Here is a 25,682-nt window from a genome sequence, read left to right on the forward strand (position 1 = left end):
CACAGGCTCTCAGGTCTGAGAGTGTGGGGATTATTTTTAGCTTACATCACTGATGGGCATTGTATCCTCCTTTCTAAAATGGTGTCATAGTAATTCTTACTGCATAGGGATGATATAAAGGCCAAATGGGGAACCAACATTAATAACTGTAATTAATAACTTTATAACGATAATTATAATGATGATTTATTAACTATTTAAGCATTACTACATGCCCAATGCCAAGCTAAAGTACTTTACATACTTTCATTTAATTTGTATAATTATCTGAGGTAGGAAAAGTACATATTAACAACCTCTCAGAATACTTGACCTATAATAAGATTTCAGCAAAGAGTAGCTAAAATAATAATTATTACTTGAAATGTTGCTGTTGTGGTTAGTCAATGTTATAATAAAGCTTATCTTTGTTGGAAGCATTTTTACCACAGGTAGAAATGATAGAGAAGGAATACAGATGTATTTTAGAACTGCAGTTAATAGATATTGTTATCACTCAGAGGCAAAGACCAAGAGGATAGGGGATAGGATTATGAAAGGGGGGGAGGTGGGGGGCACAGTGCCAAATCTACTGAGAGGAGGAAAATCTATGACTCACAAAACTACTTATTTTAACAACAGATATTTAGCCAGAGATCAGGGATGGAAAGTTTTTGGGTGATGTTCAGGGTCAGTTTTTCCATCTGCCCCAGCACAATCATTCCTATGGAGTCATCGTCCCCTCCCCCAGATTTCTGAGGATATTAGATCTGAGAGACCATAGACCAGCTCCTCCAGCTCACTTGGCACCAGCTAGAAAACTCTCCAAAGATACAATCAGATGCTTCTGCAGAGCCAACCATTGAATGATATTTGGGGACTCCTCCATCTTGTCCCTGCATGAGGAAGAGTCTGTTTTTTTGACACTTGGAAAGAGGCAGCCTATGGTCCAGACTTAGAAAGAAGAGGGTAGAAAAGAAAATACATACGTCTGGAGGGGACAAATTTCAGTGAGAATAAGTTTCAGATAAAATACAATCAAGTAAAAAAAAAAAAAACATAATCAAGTAAATGGATGATAGTAGTCATTTTCCTGTTTTGACAGAGGAGTGAGGAGAGCAGGAAGATCCTGGAGTAGCAGGTGGCCTATGACCACGAAAGGGAGGAGAAGCCCTTTCAAGGACTGACTGATTCACCTAAGTTGAACCTGTGTGCTTCCAAACTACAGAAACCACATACTGGGCAGTCCTGACCCATGTCTGGAAAAGCAAGCAGAGCAGTCCTAAGAGAGCTATCTGGTAGCTCTTTTGCTATTTTAAGGCAGAATTACCTTCTCTGCTGAAATATTAATTAATTAACAGCTGTACTCTAAATTTGTACAGGGAAATATCTGTTTATTTTTGGACTCAGAGTTGGAGAAGAACCAAGAGTTTTTATCAACTACACTTTGGTAATCCAGGAACTTATAAACCTACCCAGAAACAAACTTGTTCCTCCATACCACAAACATTTGAGAAAAATAAAACTAGAACTGAGAAGGGAAAGGAGTCATAGGAGATTATTTGGGACACTGGGACACAACAGAAGATCTGAATTTAGGAAGGAAAGAAAGCTAAGAGTTACTCAGTTTTTTCAGTATCAGGAAGGCAAGAACCAAGCGTTCCCAGAGAATTTATCAAAATTCCCTTTAAGTGAAACACATTCATACTGTGTTTCAAAGTAGTGTAATAGTCATTTGTAAGCTATTTCATATTCACCTGCTGTGTGGGATGTTTGCCATAGACCTCATGCCTCTATTTTATGGGGCCTTACCACTCAGAACATTTGCTAACACCTTGACCTTTTTATTTGCACCATGATGACAGAGGAGTATAAGAAGTCTCCAGAAAAGGTTGCAGAATTGAGAATTAGATAATAAGGAGAAGAATGAAAAGAGGCATCACTGATGAATTGGTGTGTCAGAAGAGGAGGAAGTATTTGTAATTGAGTATGGGCAGGAAAAGGAAGAAAACAGGGAGGCATACTGGACATGGTTACTGGGCTTTTATTGCAGAACAAATGATTTCTATGGGTGATTCTTACCCCTAGCACAGCCTCATGGATGCTGAGAAGGAAAATTATTTTTCTATCCTTTTTTTTTTAATGTTTATTTATTTGAGAGGCCATGAGCAGAAGGGATGGGCAGAGGGAGAAGAAAAAGCAGACTCCCCACTGAGCAGGGAGCCCTATGTGGGGCTTAATCCTACGACCCTGGGATTATGACCTGAGCAGAAGGCAGACGCCCAACAGACTGAGCTACCCAGGCACCCCTCTTTCTATCCTCTTTAAAGCCTATCTAAATGGAAGAAGAACTGCACTGCTCTCTATAATTATAAAGTCTGGACAGAGAATGAGAGAAAGAGAAATTAGTCCTTCAAGGCATCCCACAATGGTTTGTCTTTTGACCTTGCCCAGTTTAGGGCATGAAGCCACTAGCATAAGCATCCGGGAAGATGCTAAAGTGAGAGAAGTTGATAGTGGGTTTAAGAACTGGCATTACTGACCAGAGGATAAGCATGAAAAGCCACTTGGGTTTATTTTAAAATCTACATCACTATGCATATAACATTGTGAATTCAAATTCCTACTGTAAAATAAGTATAGATACACTAGATGCTACATTTCTCTTTAATTAGAAGAGCAAGTAAACAAGCATAACACAGCTAGAGGCACACACAGAGGAAAATACATTTCCACTCATCCCCAGATGAACCTGGTATATCGTTTCACTTATACATTACGTTCTCCGAATGACCTCTCTGGATATCATAACAGAGTTCAGAACCATATTCACACTGAAAGGGCAGGGTCGAGACTTAGGAGAAGTGGTGGGGGACCTTTCCGAAAGAGAAGCCTGTGAAGTTGGTCAGCCTTCAGACTTGAGTACCCAAGCCTTCTTGTAGTGGATGATGAATGGGCCACTGGTGAACTCAGACTCCTTGCTGGGGATACATTTATGGACAGGAGCAGAGGAGATGTCTTTTGCATAATGAGTCCACCGAGAAAGAAAAGTACAAACTGCTGAACGTGCTGCATAGAGTGCATTGTTGGTAAGTCTGAAAACAAAAGCAAAACAATTTCCGCTGGGGCATGTAATGCGCCTTCACAACCAAGAGACTCGAAACTCAGGCACAATTTAAACAGCATGGGCTAGGGTGGTGGTTCCAGCATGTGGCTTGTCAAGTTAATTTATGGCTGTGTATAATTGGGTGGTTGCTTTTCCTCCAGAAAGATGAAACAGCCAAGCCAAGAGAGATGGGTATCTCACGATTTCTAATATAGAGATAAAGATCTTATTTTTAGTGGAAAGCAAAAAAGAATGTGGGGGCAGTGGGCAAAGATTAGGCTTTTGCAGGGTGGCAAAGTTTTAAAAGAAACCAAAAAGAATGGGGAGATGTTTCAGAAACTTCAGAGCCTAATTACTCAAAACTTTTAGGAGTTAACTCTTGAATTTCCCCCCATGAGAGGTGCTGCTTCTGTTAAATGATCTTAAGTAGGTTGAGATATTTCCCACAACTACAAATCAAGAGTTTTTCATTTAAATCCCAGCCATGTGAAAGCTTTACTTTTATTATCCCTTTTAAAATGTGCTTTGTTCCTACACTATAATAAACTCTAAGTTCCAAATAATAGCCATGATTAATCAAAACTGTTGGTTATACAATATTAGATTGATCTCAAATTAAGTCTTACTTCAGTGTCCATAGGAAAGGAGGAAATAAAAATTGAATACGAATGAGAATCTGATTTGAGGAATTCAAAGGACCAGCTGGTTACACCAACCTACAGAGTAGCTTCTATACTTTTAATAATAATATTAAATATTATGTTACAATATTTTTCAGGAAAAGCTTCTGCTCGTATGGCTGTAAAAGAAGCATCAGTGTCTAAGGCACTGCTGGGCAGACCATGACATGTTGTTTAAGCCAAAGAGTCTCAGTATAAATAAAATTAGTTCTCTGCATTGGGGAAGCTGGGACTGCAATGAGTCCAAAGGTCAGTTGCCTAGGAGAGCTTCAGATCTATCTAGGAGACTGGTAGGTCTTAGATTAGGCTCTTTGTAAACTGAAAAACCCTTGCTCAAGGCTGTGGGCACTTTGAAGACAATGATTCTGATGTTATCACTGGGATTTACTTAGTGCTGGAGGGTAACTAACTTTCCTACAACCTGCTGTCTCTCTGGTCCTCTCAGGAAAACTCCAGACCACACTCCCATCAAACTGCTGTTATAGTTAACTGGTCGTGATATAGGAACTTGCTTTCAACATCAGAGATCTCAATGTTGGGGGATTCCTTTATTTTACGAATGTTTAAGCAGAGACAAACAGATCAAATGGCTTCCCCTCGGCTCTTCTAGTACATTAAAGGGCATAACCAAAATTAGTATCAAGGATGATATTTGACTTTGATTGAAAATGAGGTTTCTTAACAAAATTGCTTAGATAATCTTACATGAGGCAGAGAGAAAGTGAAGAAAATAAAGAATATTTATGTTTGGAATACACTCTTCTGAATAAAGGAGCTACTTAAGCTCACATACTCATCAGTAGGTACTGTTTTATATCTACTTATTTTTAAATTGCTAATCTGTGATCCCCTAAAATAGATAAAGCAAATTGAGCTAACAGGAAAGAGGCCCACTTCTAATAAGTCAGTTTTAGGATTGAGTGTATTTAATTCCACTTCTGCCCAGAAGAGCCACTGTAAATGAAGCAGGCTAAGACTGCTTCTGGACTGGAAGCAGTGAAAAATTCTTGCTGCTCTTTCAGATAATATTTTCAGAATTGACCAACCTTACTAGATTTTTTTTCCCTTAATTAATCATGAATTGCCTAAAGGTGCTCAACAGCAGAAACACTATGATACAAATAATGTTGTGGTCCAAGGCTTGGCTAGCATATTTCCATTCCTAGCCATGTCCATCCCAATGGAAAATGCACAGTCCATGGTCACATTCTGCCTTCCAGTTAAGAAGAATAAAAAGAGGGGTGTGTGGGTGGCTTAGTTGGTTAAATGTCTGCCTTTGGCTCAGGTCATGATCCCTAGGTCCTGGATTGAGCCCTGCATCAGGCTCCCTGCTCAGCTGGGAACCTGCTTCTCCCTCTCTCTGCCCCCTCCTGCTTGTACTGTCTCTCTCAAATAAATAAGTAAATAAAATCTTAAAAAAAAGAAGTAACAAGAGATATAGAACAAGTCTCACATCTTTTTGTCCACAGACCCTGTCAGATGGATAGATCTATTTTATATATTTCATTTATATTTATAAATAAATATTATTTTTACTTACTTTTAGGTTTGTATTTATAAATATTTGTATTAATTAATATATATTTAAATAGCCTCTGCTTTAAGAACCCTGGATTAATAAACACTAAATTGGTTTGGTGAAATAGGAACAAAGGTGAGATAAGGTACCTTAAAGTTTAAGAGTCAATAAGAGTCAATCATTTGAGCTGTGGAGTGTAGCATCTCAAAGTGGTTAAGGCACATTGTCTTACTCTCAACAGAGAGGAATCAATCATTGTGAATTCTTGCAGCCTCCTAGGATGCTAGGATTAGTAAATAAGAGTTCCCTGACTTGAACCAGATTACATGGCAGAAGCAGGCAGACTCCCCAAATCCTCAGGTGGCTTATCACAATCTAGAAATACCTTCTAGAAGATCACGGAAAACTGCTAAATCTTATTTCCTATTATACAAGCGTTCCTTATATTGTTCCTCTAATCAATTGGGAGCCATCTAGACAGTGATAAATTCATTATGCAAAGATTAAAAAGAATTTTTTTCTTATCTAGAAGATGCCAAGCACACCCATTTTTCTTTTCCAGCATTTCCCTATCACACTGGTGAAAGAAGAATAGCAAGTATAACCTCCCCATTAGTATCACAGTATAAATCTCTAAAACTACTCCCTGTAATAATTTTTGATTTAAAAAAACCCTTATATATATTGTCTAAGAGTTAAGGTATTCTAAAATCCTATGATTCAAATATGTTTTACAAATCTTGAGTAAATTAATTAAGGGGCCAGGGTAGTTGCTTTGATTTCTTACAGACATTTAAATAAAACATGGTGTTTTGGACTCACTTTCTAGGGAAATTGACTTTACAGATCAGCATTCAGGTATTCATTCATTTATTCATCATTCATTTATTCATTTAAAAAATTATTGAGCTTACATTCTATAGCTTGCCTTGTACTGGGTGTAGATATACTTGAATAACCATAATTCAATGAGTATAAAATTTGGGTTGGTGGATTAAGAAGTCAAGGAACTCCAAAGACAAGAAAATCAGTGACTGGAGAACAAATGTTAAACAGAGTTGCACAAAGAAGGAGTAAGAAATCGGGACAGTCCGGAAATAATTCCAAACAAATCAAACAAAGAGAGCAAAAACAGAGAGTGGATGTCAAAATATGGTGGAAGATGAGATTGGAAAATGCAGGGAAGGATCATATCATGCTGGATCTCTGACATACTAAGGAAGTTGGGCTTAACTGTACAGGTAATGACAAACCTTTGAGAAAGTATATCATGAAGGAGATAATTTTATTTTATAAAACTAGCACTGAGTTTTGGTAAAATTACTGAGGCTTGGTGCAAGGGAGATTTGGAGATGGGTAGGAATGGAAAGCTAAAGATAGATTTAGGAAACAGTTGTCATAATCTAGATGAGGAATGATAGGCGCTTGAATGAAGTAGCTCAAATATCGTCTGAAAGTAAATGCAGTAAGAAAAAATAGTTAATCCAGTAGGGCAAATTTGGTGGACATTGCTGAGATAGAGACCATAGAGACTGACAGTTAATTAAATCCAATGGGAGAAAAAAGGAGAGAAAAATCGGATGCCTGACACTTTGAACGTGAGTAATTAGCACAACTGTGGTATGATGAGTGGAAACAAGGCAAGCCCTAAGAAATTTTCATTGTAGGAAGAAATGGTGGTGATAGGCAGACTCTCAAACAGGTTGGACAAGCTTGTTCAGATTAACAAATAGCAAATTTTATGTATCTTTTCAGGGTGATTTAAATTTTCATAAAAATATTACCTTTTCCCCCAGCAATAATGTCATTACCACTAATTATGACAAAAAAGTACAAAGGACTGAATTTCTACTTCCAAATTACTATACACTTTCAAAACTGTTGATTTACTGGTTTATGTTTTCATAATACAAACGAAAGTTGATGAGTTTCAGAGAGTATCTTTTAAGAAGTAGATGAACCATCATATAGTGCTATGCCATCATATAGAAACATATATGCAAAAAAATCTAACTTTTATCTACCTGTTACCTGACAAGTTTTGTTTAGCTGTCCCTATTGAGAAGCACAGACTGGCCTCAGATATGGATTAACATGTTGGGCACCAATTCTGTGCCAGTATTTATCATTCCTTTCACTATTCCACTCTGATATAAAAATTAAATTAAATTAAAAATAAAATAATAAAATAAAAATAACTTCTCAAGGTCAAAGGCCACTCAATAGCAAAAATAGTACAACACTTCCAGGTTGGCTTGACTCCAAAGACAAACTCCATAATGCAGAAAATTAGGGATATATCTTTGGTTCCACTACATATAGCATCTGTATACAAGGTAACATCCTCTTCCTCTTTGAATTCCAATTTTCTCATCTGTAAAATCACAGTTCGTTTTCTACAGATCACTAAAGAAGTTAAAATAATAGTATCTGTGAAACGTCTTTAGGAAGTGCTATAAAATAACAACTAATATAAAAAATACGTTGCATATATTTAGTAACATTAAAAAAATAAATAAATAAACTTCATTCCATCTTTAGGTAGTAATCCATGAAATATTAAGAGCCTTTCCTCCTATGGCCTTTTCGAAAAATGTGTCCATAAGCAATTCCTTAAAGCGTGCTTGCTTTTTACCATGCAAGATCACAATCTAGTGACTGTGCTAGGATTAAGAGGGCAGGCATCACTACCAAAGAAACGTAATGTAAGCCACAAATGCCAGCCATAAATGTCATTTTAGAATTTCCAGTAGCCATATTTAAAAAACTAAAAATAAATAAGTAAAATTAATTTTAATAATATACTGTTTCAAATTAATGTAACTTCAAAATGTTTTATAAAATCAATATATATTTTTATGTAGTCAATATAAGATTAATGAGATATTTTACAGTTTTTTCTAAGTCTTCAAAATCATGTGCATATTTTACACTCCCAGCATATCTCAATTCAGACCAGCCACATTTCAACCGCACAGTGGCTACATATAGTTAGTGGCTGCCATACTAAACAGTACAGCTCTATAATATTGACAATAGTCATCCATCAAGTATTCTGTCAAAAGAACTCTGCTCAAAAAGAATGTTCTGTGCCTAAAAATAAGGCCACTTGGGTATCTCTTACAGAGGTTGCACAAGAAAAGAGAAGGACATAGGTTACTAAAGGTCAAGAGACACATGGGCAGAAGGTAAGGAGCCAAAATTATGAATATGCAGAAGCTATTGTGTAGATGGGCAAAGAGAAGCAAGCAGTAGTAACTCCAAAAGCACCAACATAGATAACTAGCACACGACTCAAAATGTCAATTGGCCAGTAAAGCTGCAATATAGTCTAAAATATCATTTCAGTTTTCTGTGAGACCTGGCAATGTAGTTTATAAATGCTTCCTATCTGCCTTCATCACTGCATTTCCTTTCAATAAACTTCCATCGCCTGTGTACATTATGTCAAACTGAAGGCAACTTCATTTTGCCTTCTACTATCCCTTTAAATTTATTTATAGAGTATTCTTTCTCTGGCCCTGAAAAGAAAAATTAAAAAAGGAAAGAAAGAAATCCAAATAGCTCCCTGACTTCCTTAGCTATTCTAAAATAATAGAAAGTTCTGCAGTCCTTTTAGGTTGTAAAAGTTACCTACACTTCTCTAATCAAAATGTTCATTCTCAGGTAATCATCTAAACTCCAAATTTCTTCTTCCTGCTATATGTAGAAAGCCTGCAGTCAGGAAAATGGGTTTTACTGTCTACCAACCCCAACTATTTCATTCCCTTATTCCTCATCTTTCCAACCACAGGTTTATTTTACTTTGTATCTCTAGAGTAGAAGTAAAGTAGAGAGAGAGGGATGGGAAGAAGGGCAGGAAAGTTTTACTGGATGTTCATGAAACACTGGCATCTTTGAGACTGCCAAGTACTTATAATTGACTTGTTCTCTCGATTCTTCAGACACCCACCTGCCCCACCAGAGTTCAGGGTCATCTTCCCTTGGCTGAAGGGTTCCCTTGGCACGGGTAAATGCAGCTGGTTGTATTCTAGTCCTCAGGCAGCCCTTTGACATCCTGTTATTTATTTCTAGTTTCTTTCTGCTGTCTGTTCAACACACCATGATCACTGGTATTAACTAGATATTAACCAAAAATATCTATCCTATTTTGTAGATGGATTTATTGATGGAACTAGACTATTGAAAAACCATAGACTGGAGACTGGATGGGTATCACCAAGGTTTGTCTTTACTCTTCTTAAGTTCCTTCTTTTCCCATGGTTGACTAACCTCTTCTAATTAACTGTATAATCATATGTGTTAATATAGTAAATCTCTGTATTAGTTAGGTCTCTCCAGAGAAACAGAACCAGAAAAGATCTATAGAGGAATTGGTTTTCCTCATAATGAAGGCTGAGAAGTCCCATGACCTGCCATCAGAAAGCTGTGGGCCCAGGAAGGCCAATACTTCAGTCTGAGTCCAAAGGTCTGTGAACCAGGGAAGCCCTTGGTGTAATCTCCGTCGGAGGGCCAGAGAGGTGGAAATGGGATGTCTCAACTCAGACAGAAAAATAGGGGCAAATTCCTCCTTCCTCTGTCTTTTGTTCTATTCAGTCCCTTAACGGAATAGATGACACACCAGTTCAGGGAGGAGAATCTACTTTCCAGAGTCCAGCAATTCAAATGCTAATCTCTTCCAGAACTATCCTTACATGCACATCTAGAAATATTGTTTAATGTGGGCACCCAGTGGACCAATCAAACTAACACATAAAATTAACCATCTCAATCAAGTTATCACCTTAATCTCTTTATCCATTGTTATTGCAATGTTCATGCCATTTTTCTGTTCCATTATGTGTTGATTTTTAAAAATTAACTCTCAAAGATAACTGATTTTTTCATACCTAGTTTCTAAGGAAAGCTTTAATGTATCATATATACTTACTGAAACACTAAGCTTTAGCTTTGGCATCTTTTAAGCAAATTCCATGACAATATGCTTGTTGTTTTTCAGGACTTTGCTCTTTCTGTTCTGCATATTAAGAACCTGATGCTCAGAGACACAATTTTTAAAATGTTTTAATAAGCAAATCATGAATATTTAAACTCATACTGAGAAGATCTGCTTATTATGTTCCTTCCTCCTTGAGTCTACCCTAAAATATGCCATATTTTCAAACTCTGGGGCTCACTGCTCACATTAGATTAAATGACCAATTCACTTCTACTTGAACTATCAACTAGAAAACATGTAAATACTGTGGCTTGAGGGAAATTTTTTTTTTAATTTCAAACTATGAAAGTTATAAAACAGAATTTGCAGACTAATGCACAAATGTTAATGCTATGAGTATACATTTCTGGATTTAGAGGAAATTTTTCTAAGGAGATTTAAATAATTGAGTTCTGTCTCTGCAATCACTAATTGTCACATCCCTGAAAAGGCTACAACCATTTCAGAAATGCACACCAGGCTTCAAAGTTTGTGCTTTGTAGGAAGCTAACTGGGTCATACCTCAACCTGAAGAAATCCAATTGCACCTTACAGAGGACACAGAGTACATATGTGCTTGCAAAGTTGAGTGCAGAAATCAAGATAATTGATCTGATAATTCAGATAAAATACATTCCTGTCAGATGAAGCCAGATAATTTAGGCATGAATAACATTTTAGTATTGAATTTTTGGAATAATTGAGTGTCATAAATGTCCATTTAAATTTTACAGACAGTACTATAAAAGAACCCTTACCAATACGAAGTGACTTACTCTCTTTGAATTAATACTGAATCGAAGTTTAAAAGTAGTGTTTAGTCTAATAAATGTGTTTATTATTCTAAAACGCCATTCTTGATTTAACTGAACACTAAATAGCAATTAAGAAAAACTAAGAGCTAACATTTATTGAGGAATTACTACCATGTGCTGGGCATTATGCTAAAAGCTTTCAGTAGTTACTGGGTACACATAAAACACCATCCTAGAAGAGTTACAGTGTGATCCCTTCATGCCTCAGAAATGACTGCATGGAATGCAGCCTTGAGCTTGGTGCTCATCATTTCATCGTGGGCCCAGGGTAAAATGGTGCCTTGGAATCATTCTGGAATTAATGAATACAGATGAAAAACCGTAATATTATTTTAAAATTTTCTCATTCAGAAAATTAAAAATAGTATTATTGAGATTTTCTTCCCTTATCTGCAGACTAGCAGGCTTCGTTTGCATCTCAGATACATTCTGCATGGTCTTCCTTTAGTACTTTTGCTCTTGTGAGTCTTAAAAGCATTTTTAATTGGGGGCTTTAAATCTTTTCCTTGCCCCACCGGTGACGTATATTTTCTGAACACAGTGAATAAAATAGTCTGTAGGTCTCATAGCCTTTGAAGTTACTGTCATTTCCCCCTTTCTCATACATAATAAATAAATTGGAAAGTATTGGAGACTTTAAATTAACAAAAGGTTAAATAAAATTTTATGATCTCCCTTGCTGACATCCTGGCTGGCACTGCATTTTGAGTAATACATCATTAGAGAAATCACTCTCTGATGCATGATTGTAGTATTATGATGAGAGAGTTGTTACTTAGGGGTACCTCCTTAAATAATAGACTGTTGGCCCTGAGAGCCTTAAAAAAGGTGACTAAATTTCCTTTCCAGGATTGCTGAGAAAGATCTACAAAAGGCCCCAGGAATTGAGACAAAGTTAATGGCTTTAGGGGATAATTTCCCATTAATTTTTTGTAAGCCTGAGGCATCAAATACAAGTCCTTGGCTTGTCGAATTATATCACTATTATCTTGCAAAACATTTCAATGCATTTGGTTCAGTTTAAAGAGCAAAGTAGTATCTATGAGTGGAAGGAACAGGTTTGAAGGTTAAATGCATCATATATATGAAAACTCAACTCAAATTTGACCATTTCCTTCCTAACTCCTTTTCTACCAGCAACGTAAAGACCTTTAAATCTAAGGTCTGTAAATGAAAAGAGTCATTGTGTTTAAGTGAAAAGGGTCATTGTGAACTCTACAAAGATAAAGGTTTGAGAAGTTTACTAACTGAACTCAGTCGACACAAAAAAGCTATTTAACACAAAAAGGTAAACTACCTCTTTCTTTTTCTTTGAATAAAAACATTCTTTGGCAATACAGGCTACATTTTTATTTGATTTGCTAGCTTCTCTTTGCCCACACAGAAAAGAAAAGGAAGATATTTTACCAATCTCTCCTAAGATATTTCTATCTGAACATAGACTCCTGATGCCAAGGAAAGCAGAATTTGGATGTGAAGGGGTTTCTTTCAGTCTAAGAATGTCTCTGCCTGTAATATGGAAAATTATAAGTCTTATGTTCATTATCAAGTTTGAATTTTTGCAGAAAAAGAAGGTAGAATTAATAATCACTTAAAAATGCTCTTGAACAAAGAATATATATGAAAGTAAGCAAATTTGAAAGAATCAGGCTCCTCAGACGGAGAAACATTTGAAATATATGCATTCTAGTAGCTCAAATGTATCACTGGAAGTAATGAACTTTTATCCCAGAGCAACTATAAAAGTCAGTCAACTCAATTCTCTCGCCTTACTCTTATTAAGCTTTTGAAACACTTGTCCAAAAATAAAGTGATATATTCCTTTTAACAACCCTGTGAATCTTTGTTATTCACCCTCTACTGATGAGGAAATGTGAAGACAGAACAATTAAATGACTTTGCTGAGGTCACAGGGCAAAACAGAGCAAGGTAGGGCAAGCTAAGGATACAGCCAAATTTCTAATTTGTTTTTTTGGCCATCCTTTCAAGTGAGCTCAAAATCATATTATAGTCTTTTTTTTTTTTTTAATTTTTTTATTTATTTATGATAGTCACAGAGAGAGAGAGAGAGAGAGAGAGAGAGAGGCAGAGACACAGGCAGAGGGAGAAGCAGGCTCCATGCACCGGGAGCCCGACGTGGGATTCGATCCCGGGTCTCCAGGATCGCGCCCTGGGCCAAAGGCAGGCACTAAACCGCTGCGCCACCCAGGGATCCCCAGACTGTGTAGTCTTAAGCAAAGACACAAGACAGGGTCTGAAAGGGACAAAGATAATAGATAATTGTCTGCCTGAAGTGACTTTTATTTGGTTCTAAAGACTTCAGTGAGACTACAAACCATGCCAAAGACAACACTTCTGCACAATCAGTAGGAATGGGAGGCAATTTGATTTCCAGATTAAGATCAGTTAGGACTGTTCAGCCTTGGCAGACAGTACAAAGATTTTCAATGTAATACACACCAACTACCCAACTTTTACTGCTTCCTTTGTTAATATCTTTACCACCAATAAGGCAATGATGAATGACATGCCTTTGAAAGAAATAGTAGGTACAACAAAGAAAAATGAAGAGGGAGAGAGAGGAAAAAAATGAGGTTGAGTAGGGAAAGAGAAATGAGAACTGAGAAGAGATACAGGAGGTTGTCCTTATGTATGCACTAAAACTGAAGAGAGTGAAGTGTCATTCTATGTTTCAGTATTGTTTTACTGAGTCTGACTGGAATTTACAAATCTTCTCTGTCTTTACATAGGCCCTTTTAGCTTAGATTTTGACATTACACATCTATAATGTCATTAAAAGATTTTTTGAAAGGTGATAAAACTACATTTGTAGTATTTCTGTAAAGGAAGAAGTGTGGGAAGAAAGACAAAAAGTGGGAGAGGAAGGAAGAAAGAAGGAAAGAGAGAGTTCAAATGTATTGGAATAAGCTTAGAGAGTCTACTATTTGCTACACAATATATTAGGCATTTTCTACATATGATTTCTATTTCTCAAAAAGCCCCTTATTAATTTTCCATAATACTCCATGATATTTATTATCCCTCTTTCTCTTTGTTGAGGAACAAAAGATCAGAAAAAGGAAATAAGATCCAATTATTACACAGCTTGAACATGGTAGAGTTGGAACTTGAAATCAAGTTTGCTTCATTAATGCTTTTCTTTCTTTACCACTTAAACTCAACTTGTATTTAGGCCAAAAGTCATGACACCAGTAAAAGAAATTAAGAATGGGCTGTTAATAATCTGTTATCCTTGACTAAGCCAGGTTGTCATATATTCACTTTTAAATATCTAGTGTGGACATTACATGAATACTTCACTCAGATCCTAATCTGAATGGTGGGATAAAAACACCAATACAATATTAGGGACACAGGGCTCATGGATGCATACTATGGATAAGAAGACTATATCTGAGATTTCATTCATAACTTAATAAAATAGTTCTTTAGGAGATGGTTGATACTTAAGTCCATAAATAACCGTACTCCTCTGAAGAACAAAAGATTCATAAGCATTTGTCATTGTCTTCATTGACAACTGTTACAGGTTACCTAGAATAAAGTAGATGTCCACGACAATGCCAGGCATGGTGCAGGTCCCAAACACGCAAAATGCTTACTGAATGAATTCATGAATACAGTTTATAAAGGCCTATTAAAATGAGACTTTCCAACTCATCTACAACCTAGCCAAACACTTGCTTCAAATATGTCAAAATGTCCTTTTAAATACATTTGCCAACAGTGGAAAACTGTAAAAATGAGAGATACAGAGAAACTATATTAGGAAGAATAGCTTTTCTGGGAACAGTGAAAAAGAGAAATACCTACCAACTCCCCCATTGTTTTTAATTTACTGTGATATGAATTGGCATATTGAATTGCATGTGCACAGTGTGCTCATAGGATAGTGGTGGAAACACTTCTTTTTATGCTGAACTATCAAATACTTGAAAATATAAAGGTCTGCAGATGAAGCAGGAGGACAGAGCTTCACTGAAAAAGCAGCCACTCAGGATGGCAGTCATTCATTGTTAAATTATCTATGTCCTTAATCAAGTCACTATACCTACCTGGGCCTTAGAATCCCCAGGGAAATAGTGTTGGCACTGAAAGAAGTCTAATCTTCCATCAGTTTTCTTCTTGAAGTATATGGTTGAAGCAGAGACCAATATTACCAATTTTTACCTTCTTCCTTATTAATAGAACTCTATATTGTATTCAATGAAAATACCACTATATCCCTTACCCTCCTTCGCAGTTAGGGATGATGAGTTGGGGAAGGATTTACAGAAAATCTCATTTTACCATTCTTACTCTCTCTTAAATTTCTTGCCTGGAATATGATTGTAAGAACTGGAACCCAAAAGCTATATCATGATCCTGAAGGTAGGAATCACAAGATAAGAGATGATAGAAGAACATTGGTTCTTTTTTTTTTTTTTAAGATGTATTTATTTATCTTAGAGACGGAGAGAGGCAGGGGGCAGAGGGAAAAGAGAGAATCTCCAGCTGAGCATGGAGCCCAAGTGAGGTTTGATCTAAAAACCCTGAGACCATAACCTGAGCAGAAATTCTAGAGACAGATGCTTAATTGACTGAGCCACCCCAGGTGCTCCAAAGAACCCTGGCTTTTAATGGCTTCCCAATACCAGTCCTGAACTAATGTTGAGTTTTTAATATTCATGTTTATTAATTTTATCTAGAATGTGAAAAAGAGGGGCTGTGAATCAGAGACTGATTTCTTATTAATTACCTTAAAAAATTAAGTCTATCACTCTATCCTTATTGTCCCAGGCCTTACCCGTGACATGATGTGGTGAAAGCCAAGTCAAACATCCTATTCTAGTAGTGAGAAACTTACAGATGAGAAACAGACAATAGATTTTCTGCATTTATATTCAAGTAAGAGACAGTCACCACTTTTCCAGAAAAGAGAAGGAAAAAAATTTGCTGATAGGATGATAATCCCTTTGCGATGAGATGACAAGAATCCTGAGTTCTGGCTCTAACCTGTTGGAATGTAAATATATCTTTCCAGACACTAAGTAAATCACTGGGTATCTATTACTTCTGAGGCACAAAGATGTCGCCAAGGTCTAAGCTTCCTCTCTTTTAAAATGGAAATGCCTAAAGAGATACTGCTCTAGTCCTCCTGACACTTGGGTCTTAACTTGGGGATATAGTCCAGGCTGTCACCATTTGGTTCTCTCAAATCACAGCAATTAAGTAGAAAAAAAATGACTACAAATCTAAATCTCATGATAAGACAAGAAGAAAGTATCCTGAGCCTGGGGAGGCTAGAGATTTTTATAGGACTACTAGAAACTACAGAAAACTTGTATTTCTCCATAACAGGATACATCTAAACTTCTGTAAGAGAAAATAAACCCTTATGTGTTTAAGCCACTGTAATCACATTTCTGTTACTAGCACCAAAAGCCAACTCCTACTTAACATGATGGTTGACTTTTTAAAATCTTAAGAATTTAGATAAAATCCAACTTTCAGCAGTAGCACCAGTGACCAGGATAGTGCTGAAACATATGAAGCACTGCATATAGGATAGTTGAATACATGAAGAAATAAATGAATTAATAAACAACCAGTGGAACCTATCCTAAATAACCTACATTACACAGCAAAAAAAGGTAAGAACAAACATAGGACTCAGTATGACTGCTACCTGAATGAATGTTCCTGTTTTTACTACTCTGTTTGGGTGTTCCTTGCTGTTCTAGTTTTATTTCAATCCTAATCCTACATATATGCATTTTTCTTCTGAAACATTCAATTTTACCACACCCCTCCCCCAGGATTCACCTTACTGATTCCAAGAGTCCACTTAAACATAGCTTCTTCAGGAGCAAGGTACAAACGTATCTCAACTTAAATTATTGTTACTATTCATTAACACTCTTTATTTAAGTTGTTGCAGAACTTAGCACATTAAAACCACCTTTTAAAAGTGCCTGTATCACAGCTAGTTTGAAAGTGCAGTGAGGATCAGGGGCAGGTTCACATTGTAAGTGATTAAATTCCCAGAATCTACCTTGGGCTTGACTTCTTCATGTATTAAAAAAAACAAAAAACAAAAAAAAAAAGTCTCTCCTACCCTTTGTTAATCATAATTTCCTAACAATAGTCAGCAAATGGTCTGCTGTAACTTTGGAAACACTTTTCAGAATGCATTATTTTCTGGCCATGAATCACTGTCCTAGGGTGTCTACTTTGCAACGTGGCACTGGACAAAATTACACTCTGCAAAAGAGACAGGAGCAGATGATACAGCCCTAGGCTTGAGAACTGATTTCCTGCTTCAAATATGTTTCCTGATTGAAGATTGCACACCTAGGAGGTGAGATGAGAGAGCTATTTTATAAAAAGTGTCCAGCAGATGTACTGCAGTAATTCCCACTGTATTCATCATTTACTGAATTGCTCACACACCAGAAGTATAATCCAATGTAAATGATCTCATCACCCATCAGTATGAGGGCTCACAAATCCAACTTGGCCTCAAGCTAAAACTTGACATTTCAAGGTTCTCAAATCCACAGTAAGTAAGCAGTATATTGATGACTTCCAAACGTCTCTTCTGAAATGGCCCCAGCTTTTGAGAAATGCAGGTGTTTGGGATCTAGAAATAGAAGTGGCCAGCTGCCCTTGAGGTACTTGGGGCACAGTTCCACATTTCCTACCCCTGATTTGGCTCTAAAAAGGGAACATTTTGTGCAGAAGATAATGGAATTGACACCATTTGCATTCTGCTCATACAAATGCTAAAGAATGAAATTTAAAAGGTTCATTTTAAAGTATCCCTTCTTGCTGCTTTACTGTCACTGTTGTATGTGGGAAGGCATAAGGCATTCTCATGCTGTGAAATCAGAAGAACACACATAATCACAGATGGGAAGGGATCTTGAGAGGCCATCTATGCTTGAACCTACTCCAAATAAAGGGTTACTGAACCTAAGTCCACTAGTCTCTAGTCTGAGTCTATTTCTTAACCCATGACAGGAGAGGATGAGGCTAAATTGTTATGAATCTCCTTTCCACGTTTAAACTTTCCTGATTATACAACTATGGCCAAGATTACATTCAGAATAATTTCATTTAGAAACATTATTGATCATCTTTCCTTAGCTGTTAATTCCATATAAATTGTATGATGTATTGTACTAACCTTGGGTTTGTCATATATACCTAAAACCTACTTCTGGTTCTCCCAAAACACTTCATAGCTGTTCGATCTTTGGCAAGATACATATTCTCCTTAAGTTTCAGAATTTTTTACTGTAAAATGGAGACAACAATAACTTTTACACAAGGTTAAAGTAGATAATATTTAAAAAATACATGGAGAGAACTAATTTTTCTAGAGATTTGATTCTTTTTTCTATGATTCTCTTATGACCTTATGTTTTCAAGCATATAAAATATAGATAAAAACAAAATTATAAAAAATAGATTTTTAATACATATTCAGTTCTTTTTTTCACCATTGGATAGAGGGTTTTTGCTATCATAAACTGAATCTTCTCACTTCTTTATCTATCCTACACTTATAATTTACATCATTACTTTACCTTATAATGTTATTCCAGTGTTAGGCTCATCATTCACTGTTGCAAATGACAGATAATCAACTTGAATTACCTAAAAATAAAAGGGGGGACATATATTGTAATGATATTGCAATAACATGACAAAGGAAAATCAATAGGAACTCACTAACTCAGGACCCAGTGTTTTTCCCAGTGTTTTCTACACGCTCCGCACTCATTCCTTTACTTCTCCCTCTGGTGGTGGTTTTCTACCTGCAGCTCTCACTGCATTGTAGAGAACATGGTTGTTAACAAATCTAGTCATATCTTATGACTATTCACAGGGAAGAAACAGAGTTTCTCTTTACCAGCTTCAGTATTTTGAAAAACTGCAAGGAAGTATTCTGGTTGGAGTACTTTAATCACATTTGCTTTCTGGATCAATCACGGAAATCAGACAGACGTGATCTTATAATTGGCTCAAGTGGATGTATATCTCCATATAGCAAGTGAAAGGCAGAGTCTATCCACATAACTGCAGGGTAAAATGTTGAAGACAAAATCATCAGGTGTTCTTGTTTTTTGTCTTTTAAGATTTAGTGTTTTTGAGAGTAAGAAAGAGAGAGAGAGAGTATGCACATGAGCAAGGAGAAGGGCAGAAGGAGAGATTCTTCAAGCAGACTCTGCTGATCAGGGGAGCCCAAAATAGGGCTGAATCCTCAATCTCACCACCCATGAGATCAGGACCTGAGCTGAAACCAGGAATTGGACACTGAACCAAGTAAGCCACCCACGCACCTCTCAGGCATTCTTGTGTATGATAAAAGTGACTAACTGCAATCCTAGCTGTGGACCTAAGGGAAAGTAAGTTTAACTTGAATCAAATAATAAATTTACTTATAATAATCATGCTTTATCTTATTATAATTTGAAAATTATAATGGGAGTGCAGCATGATAAAATATTTATGCTTTTATCAAATACTTTTTTATATGGTAAATGGGGAAAAAAGTATAGATGGCTATTTCTAGAAAAATGCCTAATTTCAAGGGCATGAAGGCAATTTTACTTCTCCATACTTTTTCCAACATCTAAATTCCTTTTAATGGGTGAATTCAGTAGTCATATAGTTTTACAAGAAATAGACTATTCTGGAGGAGCTAGCCCACTGAGAAATTTTTAAAAAGGTAGAAATAATTGAGTCAGTTCTCTTCCAAAGCATAAGTTTATACAGGGAAAAGAAGAGAGTCTATATAGGGTTCCTGAAAAGGGAGTGGTGTGAGGTATACAATTAGAGATATGATTGAGGATTTGAATTTGGAATAGAAAAATACTGTCTTATTAATTGGCTGAAAATAGTTCAGTCCATTAATAACCAAGGATGCACTGAGGCTTCTAAAACTATTGCTCATTTTCTAATTAAACCTGAAACTATTCTTGTGAAGTGTCTAAGAGCCAGTAATAATTATCCCCATTTTGTGAATAAAAGAACACAGCATCTGAGAGGTGAGCCAGTTTAAGTGTATAATCAAATCAGTAACACTTAAGAACATCCCCAGAAGGTGATGAGTAGAGTGCCTTTTTCTTTGGATGTAGAAGGACAATAAATAGAAAAATTGGCTATTGGATTTGTAACCAGAAAACTTTTTAGATTTAAGTGCAGTTCTCCAACTCAGAAAGATCCAAATTTAAGCAAATTACTTGCGTTATCTATATGGTCTATAAATTAGAAATAAAACTGATCACTTTATAGCACTGTGGAGATGATTAAATCAGAATGCATATGTCTTGATATGATGATGGAGGGATGATGGAGAAATCCTGGTTCCTCCCTGTCTTGTCAAAGTATATATTTTCCTTGCTATATAAGAACCTTTAGGAGAGTTTAAGGACTAATTTGGGTAAATTCTAAGTCAATAGACATACTCTTTCATTTTACAGAAAAAGACAAGGAAGCCCAAAGAGGTTACATGGCATACCCAACCTAACCATAAATTAATGAAAAGGTTAAGAATGATTTATTTCTTTAGTTTAAGATTGAAGCTCTGTCACACATCACTTGGAATTTTTAAAGGTAATCTTCTTCCAGGTATAGGTATGGAGGATAGATTTGAAGCTCTCTTAGCCACCCAAAAACTAAAAGCTAAAGATAGGCTGCCTAAATCAGCTATATTCCTCTTTGGTAAAAGCTAAACTCTCAAGAAGTCTTATACTGTCTAGAGCTCCATTCTGTACAACATAGAAAATATCATAGAAGAGAGGTAAATTTGTGCCAAGATGCTAACAGAAAATCTAGCACAGATGTCAAAGAATTTAAATAATACACACAGACTCCTCCACATGGTTCATCCTAACTCATCAGAATTTTACTTGTGGTTTGAGGTCAAAAGCTTTGAAAAGTTATGTGCATTTGTATTCATTTCTCTTATGTGCAGACCTTTCCTTCAGGGCCCAAGTAGAAATGGGTCAACATCAAGAATAAGATAATCCTTGATCCTAGAGCTATAACCAAATTAAAGTCCTAAATAGAACCAACATACACAAAAAGTTCTGTGAAATGTAAAGCACAATCTACAACTTGAGTCCTAAATCCACACTTTCCTTTAAGCTCTCTCAGTTTCTTTATAAGGAAAAAATATATATAAATTTTAATTTCTTTTAACATTTTACTGACCCAAGTGCAAGCCCACTATTCAGAGAGTACTGCTGACTAGATGGATATTCTCAGGGATAACATCACCAAAGACAGAAGGCTTATGAAACTACATACTGTCAATAAACCAAACTACCAAATCTGGTGATTTAACCTCAAAAGATTTTCTTTTTTTAAATTTTTTTAAAATTTTTTATTTATTTATGATAGTCACAGAGAGAGAGAAAGAGAGGCAGAGACATAGGCAGAGGGAGAAGCAGGCTCCATGCACCGGGAGCCCGACGTGGGATTCGATCCCGGGTCTCCAGGATCGCGCCCTGGGCCAAAGGCAAGCGCCAAACCGCTGCGCCACCAGGGATCCCTCAAAAGATTTTCTAAGTGACAATATGTTTTGCAAAATTAATCAAAGCAATTCTTTTTCTTATAATTTCTGTTACTTTTAAGTTGTAAGAAACTTCATTTTTAATGGTAAGACCAGAATCCTAACAGTTCAAGGAGTGGTCTACATGGAAATAATAGACATTGAATAAGAAATTATCAGTTTAATAATGTTATTTCCATGAAACTAAGCTAAATGAAGACCTAGAACTGGAGGGAAATGAAGCCAAAGGGAAGAGGACTAGAACTTTTGTATGTCCCAAGAAAGGGACCTGTCCCATGTCTTTCTAACCACTTCCCACTCAGACTATTTCCCAGGGTGGGCTATATAATGAGACTCCTAAATGAATTTTAGGATCTAAGAACACAAAGAACTTCTCCACCTCAACCTGATGAATTTCTGGGACTTAAAGAGTCTTGATTAATGACCTTCTACCAAAAAGTCACAGGGACCTTTATAAGTTTCCTAGAGCTGCTATAACAAAGTACCACCAACTGAGTGACTTAAAACAGTAAGAGATTTACTTCCTCATAGTTCTGGAGGCTGGAAATCCAAAATCAAAGTCTTAGCAGGGCCTTTCTCTGAGACTTTGAGTAAACCTTCCTTTCCTTTTTCCTAGTGGCTAGTGGCCAGCAATCCTTGGTGTTCCCTGGCTCTGTAGATGTCACTCAAAGATCTGCCTCACAGTCATATAGCTGTTATCTCTCTGTATGTCTCTGTCTTCACATTGTCTTCTTATAAAGACATCCATTATGTTGGATTAGAGCCCACTCTAATGAAGTGGAACTTCAGTTAAACTTTTGGGGGAACACAATTCAACCCTAGAATAAAAATCATTGCCTGATATTCTATCCAACAGTTCTTAAAGACAACTGCAGAGAGCTTTTAATGGTCCACAGGGAAACTTGAGACCAAGCAATTATTATCATACATCCAAAGAGTGATATGGAGGTGGTGAGTGAGAAGGCTGGAACTAGAGAAGACTCATCAACAGGATAAAATGCACTAGAATGCCTTTCATGTGCTCAGCAACTGCTCAAGAACATGGATTTCTCACTTAGCAGATGACAACATAGATGTATTGAGGTCCACAATGAGGATGATATAAATTTAAGAGGATATCAAGGTGGAGATATGACTGAAAATTACAAGGCCATCTTTACTTCCATTGATGCCATGATGCTATTTGAGGTCCTGTGGAAAGTAGATATTAGATGTATCTGGAGATAAATTGAAAGGAAGAAAACTGAATTGGACTGGAAAGCACTGAACAGAATGAATGAATTTACCTCAGATGGACTCAGATGAAATATCTTCCCATTCGATGAGAAGCTCAAGAAAAAAAACTGTTTTTACTTTGAGGAAATAAAGGAAATAACAATTCTTGCCAACCCTACTTTGTGATCTGAGATTTGTATGTGTTACCTATATAATGAAGGTGGAAAAACTCTCTGGGACACATTGGGCAAACCCTATCAATACAAACACTGTCTTTCTTGGAATATGCTGCCAATGTAAAAATAAAGAACATATTAAACTGAAACACTGAAACATGGAGAGCTATAATTTCACAGGAATCCTGTAGACTCTAAAGTGTGTATCACAGAGGTAAAGACTATAATCAAACCTGGTTGCTTTTACTCCAGCAGTACCTATCATTTGTACTTTGACAAGGGAAGATAGTTTGCACTACACTGATCAGGATACAGTTTCCAAAGGCAGATTGTGCACACACAGCTTGCACTCCATGATGCTGTGAACACTATGTAAGTAATAAAAGACACCATGTCTCTAAGTGGAGTTGCCTGAAACATTACATAGGTAAAACCACAATACATTCACTGATATGGAGATTAGAGTGATGGCTTTACACATGATAACCTTATGTTTGAGGCTTACTCTTACTAGCTGATTGATCTTGGGCTACTTAGGATTCATAAACCTGGTGTCGTAAGGTGCCAGATTGTCATAATACTTCTTCTCATCTTACACAGTCATGAGTTTTAAATGAAAATAACATGTATAGCACTCAGCACAGCAATGAACACATAGTAGACATCCAATAAACGTGTTATTATTTCTATTAATTGCTTTACTCACATAAATCAAGTGTTGTCTTTAAAATAACAAGTGAAATAAGAAATAGAATTGGATTCTTGTCTCAGTTTTAGAATTACCTAATTATGAATTCTTGGATTTGCCAGATAAGCTTCCTGTTCTTCATATGTAACATAAGTAGATTGGCTACTGTACAAAACCATGTACAGATCTGAAATTATATAGTTTATAGGGATAGACAGTTGATATGATACAGTTGCCTTAGAATCATATCATATTCTAGTTCTGCAAGACTTTAACAGTCATCATTTATGAAACCCAGGAATAGGTATGGAAATAAGGCCCTGATCAGCCAAGTGAGCTACCAAGCATTGTCTACTGCTCATTCACATTTTCCACAATACCAAATTCACTGGCTTTGACATCTATTTTTAAACATACAGCATTAACCTTCCTGTATTAAATGCTAAATTGGAGCTTCAAACTCATTTCACTACTCTAGTTCTACCAGGATGTCACAGTTTTTCCTGCCAGGTCAAATAAAGCAATTAATTGTTGCCAGTATTGTTCCCTCATTTCCCTTTTAGACATCAAGAATCCCAATCAGACTGAATTCTGAAGTTATTATTGTCTTCTGAGATATACATTCTTTTCTGTTACTTTTGAATCAATATGGCCATTTACATACTTCAGCTGTCTGTCCATATCCATCTTTTTCTGATACTCAACAACATCAAGCCAGGGCCCATGACTTATTTACACTTATCACACATTCTTAGTATAATGGCTGGAGAATAGTAATTAATAAATATTTATAGGATCACTTAATAAATGAATGAGCAACTGAATTTTATCAGGTTGAATCTTAATTCATCTAATGTTTAATTAAATTGAACTTTATTAAATTGATTTTTTTGTAGTTAAAAAATAGATGAAGAAAAAAATTCAACCTACAGAACAAATGCCAACTATAGATCTAATTTTTAACTCATTGAACTGAGGCAGATTTCAATATTGGTTAAAGTTATGTTATTCAATTATCAGCTTCTTTTTTTCTCTTTCACTTAATCCCTTTCATATTTCTCCTTAATCCTATTCTAGGACTATGTCTCATTAAGTTTTATCCTTTTGTTTACTGAATTATTCACTTGAAAAATATTTATTGAGCATTATTTTAACAGGGACTGTGCTAGGCTCTTAAGATAAAACTTTTCAGGAAACCAATGTGGTTCATGTTCTAACAGAGTCTTTGACCTACTAGGAATCATTAATCAAGTAATCATGATTATATATATAATTGTAAGATGAAAAGTAAGGTTTCTTTAGAAGAATGCATAAAGAAGAACCAATCCGGGTACCTGTGTGGCTCAAGCCAAGTTGGGACTCCGACTCTTGGTTTCAGGTCAGGTCATGATCTCAGGGGGTCATGGGATGGCTCTGTACTGGGAGTGGAGCCTGCTTGAGATTCTTTCCCCTCCTCCTTCCTCTCTGTTTCTTTGCCTACTCATTCGTACACACTTATGTGTGTGCATGTGTGCCCTCTCTCTCAAATAAAATCTTTAAAGAAGCAGAAAAAAGAACAAAGAAGAGAACCATCAATCTATAATAGACAGGGTCAATTATATGAGTTCCCTGAAAAAGTGAATCAAGTTGAAAACTGGAAGATAAATTGAGTGAATTACATATAATACATAATGCAACAACACTTTTGTTTACAAAAATTGAGGCTACATACTGGCATTCCAAGCTTAGTCTGACACAATCTATCTAGCCTTTACATATTTAAATGTTTTATAATAGATCAAGATGGGAATAAGGTAAGTTTTGACAGTGAGCATATATATAAAGTAATGAGAAAGAAAATAGTGCATGTGAGAAATAGAAAAAGTCAGTGTACTTGCAAGATCTTTGATAAGACAAGAAATGTATTCAGGGACCAGCCTATCTGGAGTCTTGCAAGTCCTA

At 36.2% G+C, this 25,682-nt stretch overlaps 1 long non-coding RNA gene across 9 annotated transcripts in view; it reads right to left on the bottom strand.

Moving 5' to 3' along the window:
* The window catches only part of LOC111098070, a 293,135-nt gene that overhangs the window by 180,451 nt on the left and 87,002 nt on the right, over positions 1-25,682 (bottom strand). For all 9 annotated transcript variants that reach the window (XR_005366852.1, XR_005366846.1, XR_005366850.1 and 6 more), the window contains exons 2-3: positions 18,670-18,739; positions 18,267-18,376 (exon numbers count right to left, since the gene is read on the bottom strand). This is a non-coding gene — a long non-coding RNA (uncharacterized LOC111098070). The remainder of the gene's footprint in view (positions 1-18,266; positions 18,377-18,669; positions 18,740-25,682) is intronic.

The sequence above is a fragment of the Canis lupus genome, chromosome 11, assembly GCF_011100685.1.
Source record: "Canis lupus familiaris isolate Mischka breed German Shepherd chromosome 11, alternate assembly UU_Cfam_GSD_1.0, whole genome shotgun sequence".
In the NCBI taxonomy this organism is placed as follows: domain Eukaryota; kingdom Metazoa; phylum Chordata; class Mammalia; order Carnivora; family Canidae; genus Canis; species Canis lupus.